A 16,542-nucleotide genomic window follows, 5' to 3' on the forward strand; every position below is an offset into this window, starting at 1 on the left:
ACAATGTGACCTGCAGGAATGTTGTGAGAATTGTTAACTAAATATGTGTGTGAAACAGAGGATACTAGAGGCTGGAAAGGGTGGGTGGAAGGGAGGGAAGGGTGAGAAGAGATTTGCAAAAGGATACAAAATTGCAGCTAGATAGGAAGAATAAGTTCTAGTGTTCTGTAGCACTGTAGGATAACTATAGTTGACAATAATATATTGTTTCAAATAGCTAAAAGGAGGGTATTGAATGTTCCCAACACAAAGAAATGATAAATGTTGGGAGTTGATGGAAATGCTAATTACCTTGATCTGATCAGTATACATTATATGTATCAAAACAACATCATATACCTCTTGGATATGTACAATTATTTGTCAGTTAAAAAACTAAATTAAAATAAAATATAAAAATATATGTGTGACATACAGAAGGATTTCAGCACCAAATTTAGTGGATGACTTTATATGTTTTTTTAATCACCTTCAGAGAGGTATCATCTCTGATTAATCCCTCCCTGCTTTTCAGCACACTTCTCTTGGTTCTGAGATGCTGAATTTTTTCACTGTTCTCCAACTCTCTGGCTTCCTCTTTGCCACCTCTGCCCTCTCTCCTTGGCCTCTCTGAGGTGGATGTACCCAGGGCACAGTCCTGGGCTTTCTTATCTCTGAACATTGTTCCAAGGTGGTCCTATTTATATGTGTGGTTTCAAATATCATCTACTCACTGAAGGCATCCAAATCTATGTCCCCTGCACTCACCAGTCCCCTGACCACCAGAATCATAACTCTGCCTGCCTATTCAACATCACCAGTAGGGTGTGTAGAAGGCATCTCAAATCTACCGTGCTCCGAAACAACCCCAACTCAGTTTTGTCCTCTCCAGGTCAGAATGGCACCTCCATCCACTCAGTTGCTTTTATTAAATTCTCCCAAATCCATTCTTAATATCTTTATATCCTTCAAACCTGTATGCCCTTCATCCAATTTCTAAAGGGGGCTTGGTTCCTTTCCCTAAACCATTACATCTGTGCACTTTTCTCCATAAATGTTGGTGTCATCCTAGGCTAACCTTCCATCATCTCTCACCTGGATGACCTTAAGAGCCTCCTAATTGGTCTCCTTGCTTCTATTCTTGTTGCTCAATAATCCATTCATGACACAGCAGAGAGAATAATTTCTTTCTTTCTTTCTTTCTTTTTTGAGACAGAGTCTCGCTGTCTCCCAGCTGGAGTGCGGTGGCACGATCTCAGCTCACTTCAAGCTCCGCCTCCCAGGTTCATGCCATTCTCCTGCCTCAGCCTCCCGAGTAGCTGGGACCACAGAATAATTTCTAAAAATACAACTCAGATCATGCTACCCCATGCTTAGCATCTTTTAACAGGTGCACATTACACACAATATAAGCCCAAATTTCTCAGCATGATCTACAAAGCCATACATTCCTCTCTACCCACGCTGTAACCACACTGGCTTTCTTTCTATTCCATAACTCACTGAGCACACTCCCTTCTTATGGCTTCTAACGTTTAATTTTATTAATCATTTCTTCTTTTTAGGGTATTCCTCATGGCTGGTCCCTTCTTTTTATTCTGATCTTGGCTCAAATTTTACCTCCCCAGGTAAAACTTTACCTACTCTGATAACTAAAGAAAACTTCCATCAATATCCTTGCTTTATTATCTTCATATCCTTATAGCCTTCTAAAAGCATCTTCTTTATTCATATATTTTCCTCATATTATCTGTATTCTACTAAAATGTAAGCTCCATGAAGACAGAGAACTTAGCTGTCTTGTTATCACTGTATCTATAGCACTGAAGTATTACCCAGTGCATGTTAATTATTCAATAAATATTTATAAGATTAATTAATTAGGTGCTTAACTAATACATAGAATATACAATTAACTTATATGGCATAGAAGCACATATAATCACTAACAATACCAAAAATAATTCATGCTATTTTTTTGTGCCTAATCAACAATCCATCAAAATCCCTATATCTCAGTGACATTAGAACAAACAAGTTTCTCAGAGTTCATAGAATTGCCCACCTTTCAGTGAACTCAGGAATACTATTTTATTTGAGAGTTACCCAAGGCAATTCTTGTCTTGAGCTGATGTCAAATGCGGTAAAAACTCACAGTTGATTTTTAATTGAATTAAATTCATTGCATATTTCCTGAACACCTATCGTGTATCAGCTGCAGTGCTAGACCTTGCAGACAGAGGTTAATAAGAAGTGGTATTTGGGGGTGCGTTTATATTTTGTTTTACATATGTGTGCAGCAACAATCAACGCTGAGATGAATGTGGAATTCAGTCCTGCCTCTTCATGTCTGCTGGAGTGATATGGCAAGGTCCACAGATGCCTTAATCATAGGTAGAAAGGAGGTCTCTGAGTAGAAAGAATTGAAATGCTCAGATAAGCTGACAAGCTTTACTGCCTTGACACCCCTCCAACATCTTGCTTCTAAAAGTGGGGTCTGCATACAAGCAGCATTGGCCTCACCTAGTGGTGCAGAACCTCAGGTGCTACCCCAGGCCTGATGAATCAGAATATCCAATCAAGCAAAACCCCCAGGTAATCTGTGTTCATATTAAAGTTTGAGTAGTACTTCATTAACAACGTCACATAAATGGGCTCAAGGCATTCTCTCCTCTGGTGCCCCAATCTGGTCTCACTTCCCTACAGACCACTGGGCAAGCAAGGACTGTGGTGGTGTTCTGGGAGCACCACCCAGGTGGGGATCCCTGGCTGGGAGTACACTTGTTCATGGGGCATCAGCCCTGAGGATTCCCAGCCATATCTGAACAGCCCTGGGCAGGAAGTGTGACATGGGACAAGAGGGAGTGGTGTTCAGCTTATTATGGTAGCTAAGGAGATGCCTAAGGGAACTCGAGTGACCTACGTGAAGTGTCAAGGATAGATTTTGACAGTTCCATTTATTTATTCAATAACGGCTTATGGAACATCTCCTATACACCAATAGAGGGAGGCAGAGAGCATGGTGAATGCAACATTGCATAATGGTGTTGGGAAAAGTGTCCCGATTTCAAGGAAGCTGACAGCCAGTCTCTGTCATTTCCTAGCTAGGTAACTTTGAGTAAATTACTCAACCTCTTTAGATTTTATTTTCCTACAATGCAAAATCAGGGTAACAATAGTTGCTGTCTTTTAAAATGGTTTCATAACTGAATGAAACAATGCATACAAATTGCAAAGCTCAGTGCCTGAGCCACATTATAAAAGATCAATAAATATTAGCGGCTGCTGTCACCACTACTACAAACCCCGGATGCTAGATGCTAGGGCAGTGGTTCTCAACCTTGGCTGAGAGAATGTCAAAGTTACCTGGGGAATGCAGTACACTGTTGGTAGGAATGTAAATTAGTGCAACTGCTATGGAAAATAGTGTGGAGGTTCCTCAAAAAATTAGAAATAGATATATCATTTGATCCAGGAATCCCATTGCTGGGTAAATATCCAAAAGGAAGGAAATCAGCATATCAAAGTGATATCCACACTCTGATGTTTATTACAGCACTATTCACAGTAGCCAAGGTATGGAATCAACCTAAGTGTCCATCAGTGGATGAATGGATGAAGAAAATATAACATATGTATGGAATGGAATAAGACTCAGCCATTGAAAGAATGCAACCCTGTCATTTGCAGCAATATGGATGAAACCAGAGGTCATTATGTTGAGTGAAATAAGCCAGGCCCAGAGAGACGAATAGCATATGTTCTCACTTATACATGGGAGCTAAAAAGGTTGATCTTATGGAGGTAGAGAGTAGAATTATGGTTACCAAAGACTAGGAAGTAAACAAGACAGGAAGGATGAAGAGAAATTGGTTAATGGGTACAAAAATAAAGTTAGATAGAAGACATAAGTTCTGATGTTTGATAGCACAGCAGGATGACTATAGTAAATAATTTATTGTATATTTCAAAATACCTAGAAGATTTGGAATGTTCCCAGCAGAAAGAAATGATAAATGTTTGAGGTGATGGAGTTCCTAATTACCCTATTTTGATCATAACACATTGCAAGCAGGTATCAAAATATCACAAGTACTCCATAAATGTATACAACTATTATACATCAATAAAAAATGGAGAGAAAAACAACTGAAGTTATTTGGGAGCTTTTAAAATTTGCTGATTCTTAGCCACATCCCAGGCCAACTAAATCATAATATTTGGGGATAAAAGCCAGACATCAGTATTTTTTAAAGCTCCTCAGTTGATTCTGTAACCAAGTTCAAGTCCAGCTGCTCACTGCTCAAAAGCCAAAATGTGAGAAGTGAGGTGCAGTGAAAGGAAAGCAGCTTTATTCGAACACTAGCACTTCGGAGATGTTTGGACTCAAGCCCGAAATAAACCTTCTCAATATTTTAGGCAAGGGAGTGGATTTAACAAGGGAAAATTTACATGGAAAGCATGCAGATGTGGTGCAGAGTCTTGTGTGTCTTGTTCCGATGGCCATCTTGCATTATTGTCCACCTGGAGTGAGGCCTGGTGCCATCTTGACAATGCTTGGGTTGTAATAATAGATTAATCACTTTGAGGTAATCTCTAGATGGGGAGAATTCCACTGCTGGGTCTTCCCGTCTGGTTTAAGATTAGCCCCTGGAATTTCTAAGCAAGCACATCATTAGATGAGCAAGCACTGTGAAAGAGAGTGCCTGGTGGGAAAAGAAAGAAAGAGTTTCAAAATACGTTTCAAGGCTTAGACAAGAAGAGACAGAAAAAAAAGTTGTTTACAATGCATTTTAAAGCCAAGCCACTCAGATATCATTCCAAGGTGTAGCCAAAGTATACCTTGTACCATGGAATCTAAGATGATTTTAGGAAAGTTCACCTTCTCTCTGGGGTGCTCACAGTCTTCCAGAGAAGATCAATATGCAAAGAGATAATGATAATTCTATGTTCCAAATATGTGCAAGGAGATATGAAAAAATGACAGCAGGACTGCTCAGTCTAAAAGCCATGTCAAGTAGGAGGAAAAAAGTACCTCACACTATTTTTCTTGTTTTTTATGTAAAAGAAAGTGACTGCCCATGCATGACACATAGTCTGTGGGTGGGGGGGAAGAAAAAGGTGATTCTCACAGCAAAATGTAAGTAGGTCATTGCAACCCAGACTGACTCCAGCCACTGGCAGTTCTAAAGAGGTCCTGGGTGTTCATTAACCTCTGGGTATCTCAGCTTACTCCTTTGTGTGAGAAGTGGGTAACGGTGATGCTCTCTAAGGACCTGCCAGAGGGTGAAGAGAAGAGCCACCATTACCTGCCCCAAAGAGGTGTTAAAAGATTCAGTTAGATGCAGAAACCTGGAGATGCTCTGCAGTCCTGGAAAGGTACATGAGATAGGTATGACCCCTTGCTCATCAGCAGTGTGGCGCACCAGCAATCTGTGATTCCTCTAATTGCTTTTGGTCAAAGAGTCTTGATAAGTCAATCCCCCAATTCAGAGTTCACACCAAGAACAAAGAAACCTGATAAAACTGGTTCGACAGCCGGGTGCGGTGGCTCAAGCCTGTAATCCCAGCACTTTGGGAGGCCGAGGCAGGTGGATCACAAGGCCTAGAGTTGGAGAACATCCTGGCCAACATGGTGAAACCCCATCTCTACTAAAAATAGAGGTGCGTGCCTGCAGTCTCAGCTACTCAGGAGACTGAGGCAGGAGAATCGTTTGAACCTGGGAGGCACAGGTTGCAGTGAGCTGAGGTTGTGCCACTGTACTCCAGCCTGGTGACAGAGTGAGACTCCGTCTCCAAAACAAACAAACAAACAAAAAAATGGTTTGACTGGTTGAACTGTGTCCATTCCAAAAGATATGTCCCAGTCCTAAACCTCCGTACCTGTGAATGAGACCTTCTTTGGAAATAGGGTCTTCGTGGATGTAATTAAGTTAACATGAGATCATACTGGATTAGGATGGGCTCTAAATCCAGTGACCTGTGCCCTTATAAGGAGAGAGAGATACAGAGAAAGAGAAGAAGGCCATGTGATGACCGAGGCAGGAACTGGGGCCATGGAGTTACAAGCCCAGGGACACCCACTATTGCTATACCAGACAGCAGAAAGAGGCAAGAAAGGATCTTCCCCTAGAGTCTCTTGGGAGAGGACGGTTCTGCTAATACCTTGATTTCTGGACTTACGGCCTCCAAAACTGTGAGATCACATATTTCCATTTTAAACCATGCAGTTTGTGGTAATTTGTTACTGGAGCTCTGGGAGACTAATATGACTGGTGATCTGTCCTTTCTCAAATAAGAATGGGAAATTACTTACAGCCATTGGCTCTGATTTGAGAGCAGCCAAACAGACAAATCACTATCCACCAGGGATTGAATCTGGGTGTCCTGACTCTCACTAGCCAAAGTCCCAGAGGTCTAAAGCTTCATGAGTGCTTTGCAAAGAGTTCACAGTTTTTATTTTGCTCAAGGCAAAGAAAAATCTGACTTAGGTAGACTTTGTTGAAATCAATTGGATTTTAAAAGATTTAAGTGAAGATTTCCAATTGTGTTGGATCTATCTGGTTGCATGGGCACCAGTACCAGGACCCTGCCCCACAAACATAATTCTTATTAAAATATAGAAGGGGAATGGTTCGGGTCAAAGAACTTTAGATTTTTTTAGCTTCCTGAGAGCTGACCATATTTGGTTTCAAGCCAGACTCATCCAACATTGCAATACTGTCTTTTTAGTTTCTTCCCAATCTTGCCTCCTTCCATAATTATAATGTATTAGGCCGTTCTTGCAATGCTATAGAGAAATACCTGAGACTGGGTAATTTATAAGAAAAGAGGTTTAATTAGCTCATTGTTCAGGAAGCTTCCAATCATGGTGGAAGGCAAAGGGAGAGCAGACGCTTTACATGGCAAGAGCTTCACACGGCAGGAGCAAGAGCAAGAGAAGAGAGCAAATTGGGGCGGGGGGAAGGTGTTACACACTTTTAAATGATGAGAATCTCATGTGAACTCAGAGTGAGGACTCACTCATCACCAAGAGGATGGCCCAAGCCACTCATGAGGGATCCGCCCTCACTATCCAAACACTTCCCAGCGGGTCCCACCTCAAACACTGGGGATTACATTTCAACATGAGATTTGGGTGGGGACAAATATTCAAACTATATCATATAATATATACCTCCAGGGGTTCCTCACAAAATAGATCCCAGTTTTCACCTTTCCAGGACCTCCAGACTTCAGGGCATGTAGATTTCCCCACTCACCCCCATAATTTTCTAAGACCGGCGTGTCTACCTATGGCTAAAGCACTCATATTTATTCGTTTAGTGATATTTATGCTGTCTCTTCTCTGTGCCTGGAATTGGTCTAGATGCTGGGGAGGGAACAGGAAACAGAAAAGACAAGGTCCCTGCCCTCTAGGAGCTCAGGTGCAGCATTATAAAAAAAAAAAAAATCCTACATTACAGAGACTTGAAAGAGCAAAGAGGCGAAATTGAGGCCCCTGTCAAGAGACCTTTAGCATAGTAGATAAGAGAAGAAGCATAAGGGGTAAAATGTATTTTAAAGGACTTAGCCAGGAAAGCAAAGAGAAAAGATGAATCAATTGTGGAAATAAAACGATTAGTTCAGGAGAAACATAGCGATGCTTGTTGCAACACAAAGATAGAGAGAGAGGAAGCTGATTTTTTTTTTCCTTTAGCTTGAGTCACTTAATTGTGCTTGAATATTAAACCCCTGACTGGTTAATGGTATCAGCACAACTGTAAATGGCTGATTTTCATTCTGAGGAAGGTGATAGTTCAGGGTGAGCAGCAAAGGCCACCCTGCCAGCCATACGATTTTGACATTTTCCCTAACCCCTGCATACCTTGGTTTTCTCATCTTACATATATTTTTCAAAAGGATAATGACATCTATCACCTATGGCAGCTGGTAAGGATTAAATGAGCTAATGCAAACAAAATGTGTCTCAAGTAGTTGGCAAACAATGTTAGATATTATTTTCATAAGCTATCTACGAAATGTTTACTAACTAGAGTACTCCTATTTGACAGCTTTGTTTACCATGCTTGGATTCACAAGCCCCTAATTTGTTTTCCTTGCAGAAACCAAGTGCTGCCTTTCATTTCTTTTCTCACCCTAAATTTAGAATTCGAGATGGTCAGCTCCTTCTGCAGGGCTAACTGTGGCTCTTCCGTGCTTTGTTTATCCAATGAATATTGATTTAGTGCCTCCTCCTAGTGCAGGGGACCTAGTAGTGAACTAAAGAAAGTCTCTGTCCTCTTGCAGCTTACATTCTAGTGGCAGAGAAAATGAAATAAGGTCAGGTAGTGTAAAATGTTTGAAGGATATACAAAGCAAAATTAATTAATAATTGTTGGACATCTATTAGGCATCAGGGCTGTGGAGTCTGGGGACGCAGCTGCACACACAGAAATGGCATTACAAGCTGGACTAATGCTGTAATGCAAAGTAATGAGTAATCTCTGGAAGAGCAAAGCTATCACAGAACTAAGCATGCTGATTAATGCTAGAAAGGACATGCTGATCGATGCTAGTATGGGTATGCTGGTCAGTGTTAGTATGGGCATGCTGATCAATGACAGTATGGGCATGCTGATCAAAGCTAATATAAGTATGCTGATCAATGCTAGCATGGGCATGCTGATCAATGCTAGTATGGGTGTTCTTATCAATGCTAGTATACGCCTGCCGATCAATGCTAGTACGGACGTGCTTACCAATACTAGTATGGGTGTGCTGATCAATGCTAGCATGAATGTGCTGATCAATGCTAGTATAAAGCTGCTGATGAACGCTAGTATGAGCGTGCTAAACAATGCTAATATGGGCATGCCAGTCAATGCTAGCATAGGCGTGCTGATCAATAAGCAAAGAGAACACATGCTGAAGTCAAGGGCTTTAACAATAACTTTTGTAAATACTACCCTCTAATCCCCTGTTAAGTTTACTACCTTCATCCTAACCCAAGATGTAAATTTTCAAGGAGAAGGAGAAGGAGAGGAAGGAAGGAGAAGAGGAGGAAGAGGAGAAGGAGGCAGTTGGAATAAATATACAGGAACAGAACTTAACTTTGATCTTTCTAAAAGGTTAACGTTGGATTTTAATTTCTACTCTAAGCAGGAAATAGAAGTAGAGTTTGCCTAAAATAATTTGAGAATATTTCATCTTCATTTAATCAGGAAATTCCTCCAGAACTGTCTTCACCTAAAAGTTTGGTTAAGTATAAGTAAAAAGAAAAGCATGCAGATTCCAACAGGGAAGAGGAAATCCAAAACTTGGGCCTGGAGGGGGCTTCTCAATTTTCTTGGAAGACTCCCCAGTGATCACCTGTACCTCCTTCCTTCAGGAAGCTCTGCCGTAACAATAATTGTCCTCTCTTAGCCAGGTGGAGGGACAAAGGGGCTTTAGCAAAACATCACCTCCGAGGGTGGTCAGTCCTGTTGGACATTTTAATCAGCACTTGGGAAAGCAGCTCCAGTATTTCCCTGCCCTGGTACTGATAGCTGAAGCATCCTTCCCCCCAACCCTCTTTCTACCCGCTGGCAACTACAAATTGCTCCTGCCCCAGGGGACAGTGAGCTGTAAAAAGCTTCAAAGTCAGAAAAATGTGGGCTTGGTCACCTTCTCTGTCAATTGCCAGTGGTGTGTCTTTGGGCAGTAAGCTGAACTTCTCTGATGTTGTTTCCCCTTCTATAGTCTGCATATAGGGATTAAACAGCAGCGTGGATGTCAATCATCTGGCCCATACTAAGTGTTCAATGAATGGTCTCCAGGGCCTTTTTTACTTACCTCAGATAATAAAAGCCCACTTAAAGCCTGTGGGTCCTGAAAGCCGAGAGGGATTCACAGCTTGGCCAACGATGGAAAGATAATCAGAATGGAAAGAAGAGAGATGTATAATTGGGAAATTTCAGTCCCCCTCTGTTTCTCTGGCTTTCTGTGTCCATTCACAAAAGCCATTTTAGCCCGTATTCACTTATGCGCATATGTAAAATGAGGACTTGAACAAGTCTCTTCTTCCCTGAGCCAGCCATCTGAAGCTCACTGGTGCCATAGGGCTAACCTTGAAGTTCGATTAAAACAGTGACCTTCAGAGCAGTACTTTTCAGCTTGCAGGGGAGATTTTTCACATGTATCATTTCATTTGATGATCACATTTTTTTTCTGAATTTTTATTTTCCGGATGATCCAGAACTGAGATCCAGAGCCACAAAGGGCTTGTGCCAGACCTAAGTGAGATGCAGAGTCGGCCTTAAACCCAATTCTCATGACCAGTGGTGACTGTGATGATGATGATGATGGTGATTCTGAGGATGATGATGATAATGGATTTTTCTTCACAGTGTCTAGCAGTATTCCTGGCACATAATATGCATGGACCTATGCTCGGACTAAATGATTTAATATCCATAAAGGGTCCTATGAGGCAAGCTCCAGAGACACAGAGGAAGGCCATACAGCAATAGCATGAAACACAGCTTTGAGGTCCTGGGGCCAGGGAAGGGCACAAGGTGTGGCTGAGGGGATGCTCATGTGTGCTTCCCTGCTCTTTCCTCAGGGAGGTTTCCCTGTTTGGAGCAGCCGCCACATGCCATGGCTTCTTTCTCTGCCTTTTGCTTTGATTAATTGCACCTTTCATGATTCATATCGCATAATTGCCTTCCAAATGGGTTATTCCTGGGTGGTAACCTTATGGGGGTAGGTTTGTGGGTCTCTGGAGCATCTTAAGTATGATGTTGCAGTCATAACTAAATGAGGCATGATCTCTTGATGGCACAAGACATGCAGGGAGGGAATACCTTGTCTCTAAATCAGCGCTATTCCGTAGAACTTTCTCTGCTGAAGGAAATATGCTGTATCTGCACCATCCCATATGGAAGCCACTAGCCACATGTTGCTATTGAACACTTCAAATGTGGCTAGTGCAACTTGTAACTGAGTTCTTAATTTTATTGAATTCAAATTAATTCAACTTTATGTGTAAGTAGCCACCTAAGGTAGTCTTGTGGCTACCAAATTCGACAGTGCCGTCTCTAGAGTAATCAAAAATCTTAGGATTCAGCAGGATGAAGTTCGAATGCCACTACAGTCACTCAGTGCCTGCATGACCTTGGACATGTCAGTTAAGCTCTCTGAGCTTCAGTGTTCTCTTCCATCAAATAGGTTTAGTAATTTCTTTTCCTTGTAGTTGTTGTAACGATTTCGTAGTATACCATGTGTTTACTGTCTAGAACAGTGTCAGGTGCATAAAATGGAAACCCATTAAGTTGAAAGCTATTAATACTATGTGTCCACTTGGAGATCCAAACCACATCTTACAGATAGGAAACTTCAGTGGCAACATTTCCTTCTTGTGAGGGGGGAAAAAAAGGGAATCTAGGACCAAGTTACCTGAGATTTATGCATCCAGCATTACCCTCATTCCTATTGATATTATGGAGAGAGGCTTACAGGAAAATGTTCACCTACTTAGAATATATGTTATAGAGTGTGTTGAGGTCCAGGAAGCTGCTGTGGTTAGAATGTACCTTAGGGACATTCTGAGGGGTCACCAGTTCTGCTCTCATATTCTTGACCAGGCTTTGTGCCAGGTCATGTAGCTCCCAGAATGCATCTTCTGGGTCTGGAGCTCCATGGTATTCTTCTACTTGGAATATTATCCTGCACTCAAAACAGCACCCTTTTGTCTGCCTTACTAATTTGCTCTCCTCTTGGACATTCCTATGGCATCATTCAAACATTGTTCCTCTTGGAATCTTCAGTTACCTCTTCTCTGTGCCCCTTGAACAAACCTTTATTGCAGCACCATTGGGAGGTCTGCATGCCCAACTTCCTATAAAAGGATTATGTCTTTCAATCTCTAGAAATTCTCAGAGCCTAGTACACAACCTGGTATGTAACAGGATTTATAAATGTTTAACAAGACAATAATAATAACAACAAAGATGATAATGTGGTGGTGATGATGGTGGTGATAGCGGCAATGAGGATGATGGTGATGATGGTGATAATAATGTTGATGGAAATAATGATGGTGAATGATGGGGACAATAGGGATGATGATGGTGTTGATGTTGATGGTGATTTTGATGATGATAATGATAATGAGAGCAAACATTGACACCAGACACTGTTATAAATGCTTTATATATATATATATCACATTATATTTATTTAATTCTCATAACAAGTCTACAAAGTAGCTGTTATTTTTGTCCCGTTTTCACTGACAAGTAGAATAAGGCTCAGTGAGTTTAAATAATGTTTTCAAGGTTAGATGATCTTAGAAGTAGATCTCTACCTCTTCATCAAAGTGGCCACCTTTCCAAGAGCCCGCACTACAAGACTGCTGAAGGATCTCTCCCAAGATACCTGGTTCCCAACATCTTTTTGCCATTGACCTCACTATAAGAACAAATGTTGCTCTGAGTCCTGTTGATTTGGGAGCTAAAGAACCAAGCCCCTTGATTTTCAGCATAAGTTGCCAAGCTTGGAAAGAGCCCATATGGCTCCTGAGGATGGGAGCACATCCCCCATCCCTTCCCAATTCCCAGTCACTTCTCACTCGGACAGCTGCGGTGGAATGATTTACAGCCACTTGGTGTTTTCCAGCAGGAAGCTAAAAAGGACCACATACTGTGAAATACCAGTTACAGAGCCTCTTACAGAAAGCAGTAGCTGGTGACTTTTTGCAGACCTGCTTGCCTTCATCCCCAGTCCCCCAGCCCCCGACTTTTTAATGAAGGGTTCGGCTGGTCTTATGGCAGTCCTGCCTTAACTTGGCTCTCAGCAGCCGGGGGTGGGGGGTGGGGGTAGCGGGGGGTGGGGTGGGGAAAGACATTGACATTAGGGCTGAGTGAGATAAGAGATACACATTGGTGAGTTTTATGAGTAGTGAAATCTCTCCATGTCTCCACTGAGCTTCAGGGTTTTCTTTTCCTTCACATTCTCCTTCTTATCTATAGCAAATTGGCTCATTTAACAAATATTTATTGAGCCCTTTCATGTGCTGAGACACGTGCAAGATGCTGGGGACACTGGGCTGGAAGAATATCCAGCTACTGCCCCAGGAAGCTTCTTAGGCTAGTGGGGTGGTGGGTAATGGTAAATATTTGCTATGCAGTGTGATAAATGCTATGACAGACTGAGCCTGGGGGATGCTTCAGAAGCACGAGGGAGGAGGATCTCACTCTGCGTGAGGAAATGAGGGAATGCTTTACAAAGGGGAGGGTGTGATGGGCATTTGGACTGTGCCTCCAGGAATGGCATGAATGAGAAGGCCGGGAGGGAAGCCCTGGCAGAGGGAACAGCTTGCACAAAGGCCTGGTGGCGTGAGAAGAGGTTGTGATGGTTGGTCTCATGTGTTTACTCGTCTAGGTTGTAGTCCACAGCTATTTAATCAAACATGAATCTAGGCGTTGCTGTGAAGGAATCTTATCGATGTAGTTAACATTTATAATCAGTTGATTTTAAGTAAAAAAGATTACTCTTTAGAATATGGGTGGGCCTCCCCCTCAATCAGGTGAAGGACTTCAGAGCAAAACTGAGATTTCCTGGAGAAGGAGAAATTCCGCTTCAAGTCTGCAGCACAAAAGCCTGCCTGAGTTTTCAGCCTGGTGGTGATAATTAGCTGATCAAGTAACCTACCAGTGTGGGGGCAATAAGGTACCCGTAAAGGAGAAAACAAAACTGTTTGTCTCTCTACTTATACTCAACACACTCCACGTCAGTCACCGACATGTGTGGGACTTTTTTTCCTCCACGTAACAAGAAATTTTCTGGTGGACAACAACTTGATGTCCTTTAATTCAATTAAATTCAATCCTGATGCCATCTACCTGGAGTAGTGTCAGACTCCACAGGTTAAGTGCTCCATTGCACAAGACTATCTCTACTTCACAAGCCAATGGCAAGTCCCACCTTGTGACCCCTTCTTCTGACCAACCAGCTATAAATTAGAGTTCCCACAACCCCTTCTCAGCCAGGCTCAGTGGCTCACACCTGTAATTTCAGCACTTTGGAAGGCCAAGGGCAAGTGGATCCCTTGAGCCGGGAAGTTCGAGACCAGCCTTGGCAACATGGTGAAACCTCGTCTCTACCAAAAGTACAAAAATTAGCCAGTTTCATAACCTGGTCTCAACCACTTGCTGGCCTGCACAATCATGCAAGCCAATTCCTTGAAGTAAATCTCTTAGTATGCGTATATTTATAGGTATAGCTATCTTCTTGGTTGTGTGTCTTTGGAGACCCCTGACTGTGTGCAGGAAATGGGTAATGTTTCTGGGTGGCCGGAGGATAGGGAATATGGTTGGGAGTGGAGGAAGATGCAGCTTGTGAAGGAGCAGGGAGATGACAACTTTTTCGTGAGGATGTTGGGGAGCCATGAAAGTGGAATGTGGGTTTGATTCCGGTGTATGTTTCAGAAAAGTCATCTTCATGGCTAAGGACAATGGCCCTGTTACCTTCTCTGTGTGTCTTGTGTTTTCCCTGTCTCATTCCCTTTCTCATGGGATCATCCCAGGGATGCTACACACAAGCAGGGGTCATGGTCTCTCTACACACAAGCGGGGGTCATGGTGTCTCTACACACAAGCAGGGGTCATGGTCTCTTAACAGAAATAATTATGAGCATGAGTTCCAAAATCAGACAGACCAGGTTTGGATACCAGCTCTGCTGCTTCCCTGATGTGCGACTTGGTCGAGGTTCCTAAGTTCTCAGCGCCTTTTCTCAGTCCCTTCATGTGGAAGATAAGGGGACAACAGTCCTCACCTATAGGGTTGTAGCAAGGATGAAATAAAAGTGCTGTAATCCCAGCACTTTGGGGGGCTGAGGCAGGCAGATCACCTGAGGTCAGGAGTTCAAGACTAGCCTGACCAACATGGAGAAACCCCATCTCTACTAAAAATAATAAATAAAAATAAAAAATTAGCCAGGCGTGGTGGCTCATGCCTGTAATCCCAGCTACTCAGGAGGCTGAGGCAGGAGAATCACTTAAACCTGGAGGCCAACGTGGTAGTGGATGGAGATGGTGCCATTGCACTCCAGCCTGGGCAAGAAGAGCAAATCTCTGTCTCAAAAAAAAAAAAAAAAAAAAAAAAAGGGCACCTACGGAGTTGTGCTGCGTATCCCCTTTATGCTTCTGTATTCGTCTGTTCTCATGCTGCTAATAAAGACATACCCGAGACGGGGTAATTTATGAAGGAAAGAGATTTAATGGACTCGCAGTTCCACGTGGCTGAGGAGGCCTCACAATCATGGCGGAAGAGTAAGGGGACATCTTACATGACAGGAAGCAAGAGAGAGTGTGCAGGGGAACTCCCCTTTATAAAACCGTCAGATCTCATGAGACTTATTCACCCATCAGGAGAACAGCACAGAAAAGACCCACCCCCATGATTCAATTACTTCCCATCGTGTCCCTCCCACGACATGTGGGAATTACAGGAGCTACGATTCAAGATGAGATTTGGGTGGGGACACAGCCAAACCACAACAGCTTCTTAATCCTCTCTGTGCTCCATAAGCTGAAACCTCTTCCACTGCATCATCCCTGGATTCCCTGTCCCTCCGGTTTCCAGTTGGGTTTGGTCCATGGGCTGCACGGTAGAGAGTAGGAAGTGGGTATTGCTCACCTGCTGGCTTTCTGCACCGCCCTGAGCTGCTGTCAGGCAGCCCTGTCCTAAAGCCCTGGTTCCTCTCGAGTTCCCTTCACTCCAGCATGAGTAGTTTCCTACTCTTGCTAGCCCTGGTAGTACTTTATCACATCCCTTAATCTGACCCACACCTTTGTAAATAGAACCCTTATTCAACTCCCTTCCATTACATCTTTGGGTGTGCCCACCACATACTATGAATTCAATGCATGTTATTTCTGGTGAGCTATTATTAACTTTAATAAAACTGAAATACAAAGGGACCGTATTGACTTGCTTAAGGTCGTACAAATGGCTTTCGCTTAGCGAGAACCCTGTGTACAACAGCTGTTTTACACACAATAAACTTCAGCAGTCACTGTTATTATCAACTCCATCGGCAGGTGAGAAAACTGATGTAGAGAAAGGTAAGACACTTGTCAGCGTTTGCACAGCTTATATAAGGCACACCCTGGATTCAGACCCAGAACCTTGACACTTGCACTGTGCCACAGTGATGACCCCTCTTTTTCTGTCCTACCCTAAAATCCCACAGTTGGTGCTCTACCCTGTGTCGCCTATGCTCTTGCTTAATGAATCAAGACATCTATCTCTGTTTCAAGTCACAGCCGCCCCCACCTTCCGAGTAGATAAAATCAGACTGGAAGTTTGTCTGCAGAAGCAAAGAGGGATTGGGATGTGGGGCGGGGATGGGCCAATCTCAGCCAAATGCGTAATTTGTTGCCAGAAGCCCCTGGAATCAAATCAGAACATTGTCTTTAGATCTGCCAGAAAACCACCCCCGCCTGCCCTCAATCATTTTGGATTCTGGGGAGGATTTGTCAGGCAGTGAGAGATATCAACTCCCCAGGATTGGGGCTCACAGGATAGGTTTGCCTGGGCCCT

General features: G+C 42.9%; 1 long non-coding RNA gene across 5 annotated transcripts in view; it reads left to right on the forward strand.

Moving 5' to 3' along the window:
• Positions 1-16,542, forward strand: part of LOC134757488 (uncharacterized) — a 439,709-nt gene that overhangs the window by 274,063 nt on the left and 149,104 nt on the right. The gene's annotated exons all lie outside the window — the stretch shown is intronic.

Source organism: Gorilla gorilla, chromosome 18, assembly GCF_029281585.2.
Source record: "Gorilla gorilla gorilla isolate KB3781 chromosome 18, NHGRI_mGorGor1-v2.1_pri, whole genome shotgun sequence".
Taxonomy (NCBI): Eukaryota; Metazoa; Chordata; class Mammalia; order Primates; family Hominidae; genus Gorilla; species Gorilla gorilla.